Source organism: Aquarana catesbeiana, linkage group LG03 (assembly GCF_042186555.1).
Source record: "Aquarana catesbeiana isolate 2022-GZ linkage group LG03, ASM4218655v1, whole genome shotgun sequence".
Classification (NCBI taxonomy): domain Eukaryota; kingdom Metazoa; phylum Chordata; class Amphibia; order Anura; family Ranidae; genus Aquarana; species Aquarana catesbeiana.
In genome coordinates this window covers 120,563,239-120,570,126 of record NC_133326.1, presented here as the reverse complement: position 1 = coordinate 120,570,126, position 6,888 = coordinate 120,563,239, and positions in this window count along the sequence as shown.

The following is a 6,888-nucleotide window of genomic DNA, read 5'->3' as shown; positions in this document are numbered from 1 at the left end:
GTGCAAAAAAAAAAAAAAATTTGTCTCTTTCCCGCAACTTGTGTCACAATATAAAATATTCCATGGACTCGACATGCCTCTCAGCAAATAGCTTGGGGGGGGGGGGGGGGGGTTTGAACTGTCCAGGCATTTTATGCACAACATTTAGAAGCTTATGTCACACACCACCCACTCTCCTAACCACTTGAAGACAAAGCCCTTTCTGACACTTTTTGTTTACATGAAAAATTATTTTTTTTTGCAAGAAAATTACTTTGAACCCCCAAACATTATATATTTTTTAAAGCAAAGGCCCTACAGATTAAAATGGTGGGTGTTTCATTTTTTTTTTTTTTTTTTTAAACAGTATTTGCGCAGCGATTTTTTTCAAACGCATTTTTTGGGGAAAAAACACACAAATTTTAATGCACTAAAACACACTATATTGCCCAAATGTTTGATGAAATAAAAAAGATGATCTTAGGCCGAGTACATGGATACCAAACATGACATGCTTTAAAATTGCATACAAACGTGCAGTGGCAGCAAAATAAATACATTTTTAAAAGCCTTTACAGGTTACCACTTTAGATTTACAGAGGAGGTCTACTGCTAAAATTACTGCCCTCGATCTGACCTTTGTGGTGATACCTCACATGCATGATGCAATTGCTGTTTACATTTGACGCCAGACCGACGCTTGCGTTCGCCTTAGCGTGAGAGCAGGGGGGGACAGGGGTGCTTTTTTTTTTTTTTTTTTTTCTTTATTATTTTATTATTATTATATTGCTTTTTTATTTTATTTTTAAACTGTTCCTTTCATATTGTGTGTGTGTGTTTTTTTTTTTTTTTTTTTTTTTGTTTTTTTTGTTTTTTTTGTTTTTTTTAAATCATTTTTATTGTTATCTCAGGGAATGTAAATAACCCCTATGATAGCAATAGGTAGTGACAGGTACTCTTTTTTTGAAAAAATTGGGGTCTATTAGAAACTAGATCTCTCCTCTGCCTTCAAAGTATCTGACCACACCAAGATCGGTGTGATAAAATGCTTCCCCAATGGCGCTGTTTACATCCGGCGAAGTCATGAAATGCTCGTAGCTTCCGGTTTCTTAGGCCATAGAGATGTTTGGAGCCACTCTGGTCTCTGATCAGCTCTATGGTCAGCTGGCTGAATCACCGGCTGCATTCTCAGGTTCCCTGTTGAGACAGGAGAGCCAGAGAAAAACACGGAAGACGGTGGGGGGGGGGCATTCCCTCCCAATGCTTGTAAAAGCAGTCTAGAGGCTAATTAGCTGCTAGGATTGCTTTTACATGAAAGCTGACCGCTGGCTGAAAAGAATGATACCAAGATGATACCTAAACCTGCAGGCATCATTCTGATATAACCACTCAAAGTCGTGAATGGCGTACCTGAAGACAAAAAATGGTTAACAATAAAGCACAGTAAACGGTAAAGTATAAAAAATTGCATAACTAAAAAGCAAACTTGATAAAACATAATAACAATAAAAGAGAGAGAGAGAGAGAGAGACGACAACTATTTTTTTTTATTTTATCTAATTTTTTTTTTTACACTTTTTTTTGTAACTAACTTTTATAACTGTAACCGGTTCCAGGTTCGGGTCTCTCAAAATGCGATGGCATCTTGGGAGACCCTGTGAAAGTGTGCCTAGTCTGTACAATGCTGTACCCTACGCTAATACTCAACTAGTGCATGTCACGCCTATATCCGCACTTGCTGCAGACATGACATCTTTTTTGGAGGGTCTTCGTTGGGTAGGGGTACTCGGGAGGACATAAAGAAAATGCGTCTCATGCAGCCGACTGCATTTGGTTGGGGATGTGAATGGGGGAAGTACGGGCGCTGCAGAAGTGGTGGGTTCCCAATTAGGATTGGCGAATGCAGCAGGAAGGGCACGACGGGCCTGTGTTTGTCTTGGTGGCAGTGGGACACTACTTGTGCTTGCCACCTCGCCAGCTTGAACTGCACTTATGGGACTCGCCACGTCACCAAGTGTTACTGCAGTGCTGGTTTGACTACGACCGGGGTGTACTAGGCCGCTGGCGCTTGCCAGTTCACCAAAACGCTACCAAAAAAACTGTTAGCGATCGCAGGGATCAGGCCTGACTCTGCGAACGCTGCAGTTATGCGGTTAGTGTTTTGTAAGTGACAGTGATCGACCCATACTGCACTTGGGTGGGCTGGACTGGGCTGAGGGGCAAAACGCAGGTGCTAGCAGGTATCTGGGCTAATCCCGCAAACACTGCGTTTTTGGGAACCTTAAACTGCTGGGGACGCTAGTATAGATCTGATCGGATCAGATATTGATCCGTTCAGATACTATACCACTAAGGGAGGCGTATGCTGTGTGCGTGGGTGTTAGCGGTACGGGCGCTAATCTGACGCTGCCTGGGGCGACGCATATCACCGCCGGGCGATCAGGGGGCTAAACCTTTATTCGGTAATAAACGGCGGGTGCCCTGACACTATAAAAAATAAACGAACTAACCAGCGTCACCCGTAACGGTTATACGGTGATCAGTGATGAAAGGGTTAACTAGGGGGCAATCAAGGGGTTAAAACATTTATTAGATAGTATATGGGGGTCCCTGTCGCTATAAAACGCTGACGGCGAACCTAAATATTTACCTCCCTAACTAGCGTCACCAGTGACACTAATACAGCGATCAGAAAAATGATCGCTTAGTGACACTGGTGATGGGGGGGGGGGTGATCAAGAGGTTAAATCTTTATTAGGGGGGTACCCTAGACCTAAAGGGGGCTAACACTTACTGCCCTACCACACTAACTGTCACAAACTGACACCATGCAGTAATCAGAAAAAAAAAAAAACTGCTTGGTGTCAGTGTGACGGGGGGGGGGGGGGGGTGATTAAGGGGTGATCGGGGGGGTAAAGGGGGGTGTAAAGTGTGCCTGGAATGTTCTACTGTGTGTGTTGTGTTGTGCAACTCACTCAGATGTCTTCTCTCCTCGGCGTCGGAACGGAAACTGCCGAGCCGAGGAGAGATGACATCATTTTCTCTGCCTCTGTGTACTATACAGAGGCAGGGGAATGATCTCATTGGCTGGGAGCGATCGCGAGGGGGGGGGCACGAATGGATGGTCTCCCCCTCGCCTCTCATCGCTCCCAGACCAAAGCCGACCGCCTCGGGCACCGTATCAGGTACGTGATTTTGCCTGCCCGTGCCATTCTGCAGCAGTATATCTGCGTTAGGCGGTCGGCAAGTGGTTAATGGCTGTGTGTTGAGTTATTTTGAGGGGACAGAAAATTTACACTGTTATACAAGCTGTACACTCACTACTTTACATTGTAGCAAAGTGTAATTTCTTCAGTGTTGTCACATGAAAAGATATAATAAAATATTTACAAAAATGTGAGGGGTGTACTCACTTTTGTGAGATACTGTATCTATCCAAATTACCAATGGGGCCTTATTAAACCAGAACATGGGCTGAACTTTGGACATGCCTGCCCTAAACCAAAACTGCAATATATTGCAGCTTACCAATCATTAGATGTGGTGGCTGCACTAATTTTCTTGTTTAGGCTTTTTTCTCTCTGTTTTCACCTGGTGATCTGGCCAGTAACACAGTTCCTGATAAGAGTGCCCCCACTCTGGATGAAAGAGGACAGGGGGCACATTTGGACAGCAGCATTGTCAGTTTGTGGGGGAGGGTAGTGTTAAATGTATTAGCAGATTTAGACACTAACAAATTGAAGCCAAACTTCAGCTCACACTTTATAAACAGTTACAGGATGCAGTTTTGTTCCTTTTGGGATAAAAGTGTGACATAAATATATAAAAGCTGATCATTGTAAGTTTCCTTGTCAGCAGTGGTGGCTGGTGGGTTTTTTCTTGGGGGGGGGGGGCTGCAAACAACCACCATCCCCCCCCCCCCCACACCCCGGCACTTACCCCATCGGTTGCAGGCGGGCGGGCACCTACGGGCGTCGGGCAATGGCCGGGTTGCAGGCTCCTATGGGCGGGTTGCAGGCTCCTACGGGTTGCGGGCTCCTACGGGCGGCAGGCAGCGGCTCCTGTGTCCTCTCTGCATCATGGCGACTCCTCCCTCCTCCTCCTAGGCGTCCAATAGGATCGCCTGTCCTTTCAGCCAATTGGGTGACCGGTGTCAAAACCAACTTCCTGATTGGCCGAGAGGAGGATCAGTGTTACAATAGCGAATATTGATTCGCTGTTGTAACAGACCTGGGTGGGCTCGGAGCACACTCTCTGTGACCCAAGCCCACCCTATATTGAAGCCTATTAGAGCCTCTGGCCAGATGCATGGATAGGGGAGGCGGCGATGGAGGGGGGGTGGCGGAACCTGTGCTCCCTTAATGGATGGGCTGCCCCGGCTTGTTAGTGTTAAATGGTCTGTCTCATCCCTCTAAGGCCGGGTTCACATATGTGCAACTGCGGTTTGCAGTCTGGAGTCCCGTGCATTTCTGTTCACCGGTACAGGTGCGATTCAGGGGCAAATATTTGCCTGAATTCGCACCTGAACTGGACCCAAAAACACACACAGGACCCTTTTTGAAATTGCACTGCGGCCGCCCTGGACATTTGCCGATCACATTCACATGTCATTGGAATAGGATGCGGTTTAAAACGCATCCAATTCACATACAGTATATGTGAGCCCAGCCTAAGTGCTACATTTGAAGCAGCTTGTTTATTGAAAAAAACAACAGACTTACTGGCCAGATCACCAGATAAAAAGGAAATGAATGCAGCCATCACATTTATGAATTGGTAAGCTGCAATATAATAAATGTGTGCTTCTGGGTTTAATACCGCTTTAAGTTTCTGAAGTCTCTCCTGATATGTTTTAGGGTCAGTACACACTAGAATGCGATGTAGGAAAGACGTGTTTCCAGCTCTGCATTTACATTGCACTGCCTGTGTGATCTGCGCAGTGCCAATACTGTACAATGTTAGCTGCACCCCGAATGCAGATTGTAAGCGCAGTGCATTTGTGGGCACCAGATCCACAGGAGTGCCAACCACGTGAACTGCCCATTATCCCTCAGACCCTTCACTACTGTTACCTGTCTCTGGACTCATTCTATCTTGTCGATATCTATCTTTCTGTAAGTGATGTCTCCAGAACCGGACACAGTATTCCAAATGATGGAAAAGTCTGCATTGTGTCTCTGTTTCCTTCAGGCAACCTCAGAATCTGTTCGGGGACAAGGTCATCTAGAGCCCAGAACGAACATGCCAAACTGCCCCCCCTCAAGATGTATGAGCATTATATGGTTGAATATAATTTTTATTGAGTTTTTTTCCACAATAAAACAGTATAAGAAAACCAGTAATAAGGGGGGAGGGGGAACAGAATAAAGAAAAGGGAAAGGGGGTGGGATGGGGAAGGCGGACCACACCTTCCCCCCGTAGTACAAAATAGTATAACTTCAGGTATATCTAAGTGCTTAAAACAGTTTTTCATAGAAAAATACCTCTCCGTGTGGTGTCTTCTCTCTATGTACACCGCCCGGACCTTATTACGTACAATCAAATTGTCGTGTGGGGGAGGGTAGGGGGCGGAGGGACAGTAGGGGATGGGAGAGCCAAGGAGGGGGGGGGGGGAACGACTCCGCATCATAGTACTTGTAGTGTCTGGGTTACCTATATTTTATATTATGGGAAATTGTCAGAGACATGTACATTTGAACCCAAGAAAACCGAAATTTATAATAATAAACAATACACCATAAAGACGGCTCCTTCCTCCAACACTGTGAAGTATATGGCCTAGTCCGCATACAGAAATTCTGTTGAGGAGGAGGTCAGAAGAGGAGTGGAGGAGCCAAAGGGACCACAACAGGTTGAGTTTTTCATAGGTATCATCTAATTTTGCCTGTAACTCCTCCATGAGCATCTGGAAATAGATGGGGTGGTGTCCGTTTTCCAGTATAGAGTAATGACATGACAAGCTACAGATAAGAAGAATCTAAGGAGATTTTTCTTGAGAGATTGTGGACTGGGCCTGGGAGTATGGATAGAAGAGCCGCTAAGGGGGATGGAGTTAGAGAGGCATGATACATATTATTGTAAATGCTGAAAACTTTGTCACAGAATGGGCGGACCTTGCCGCACTCCCACCACAAACGAATATAGGAACCCTTTCCTCTGTGACAGCGCCAACATATGTCTGAAGTAGCTGGATACATCTTGTGTACTGTGACTGGATCTCTGTACCAACGTGATGACAATTTGTAATTGTTCTCCTGTGTGAATCCTGATCTAGACGATTTGTGTGTAAGTGTGAATGATGTGGACCATTGTTCCGGGGCTATCTCTATGCCCAGATCCCTTGACATTTTTTGCGTGTAATTAGGCAGAGAGTCGCATATGTGGGACTGTACGTCTCTAAATATCAAAGATAGGGTGTGTCTGGGGATCTGAGAGAGACTACACATATTCTCGAATGTCATGAGTGGTCTGTGGACCTGTTCTGAAAGATGCAGTGTCTTGCTGTGTTGAGTTAGGGATATAATGAAGAGCCAGTGGGTCGGGATGATTGACTGACTATCTGGTGGCGATTGGAATTGACCTGTGGTGGGGTGAACAAACTATCTGGATGTAGGCCACTGTTCCCTCATGTATGAGCCACATTGTCCTCTGGAGACATAAGTCGGAAGTAATGGGTTATCGAATAGAGAGGTGAGAGGGCTAGGATCAATGGATAGGGCGAGTTTGTTATGTTTGCTATACCATAAGGTGAGCGCAGCTGTAGTCATTAGGCCCAGCTTATGGTGCGGAATTTGACGTTATATCCCCAAAGAAGGGCCGAAGTTCTACCTGTGCCATATCTTGCTCTATAATCATGGATGGTTTGGTTAAGGGTCTCGGGAACCATTCAAGGAGTCTCGAGATTATGGC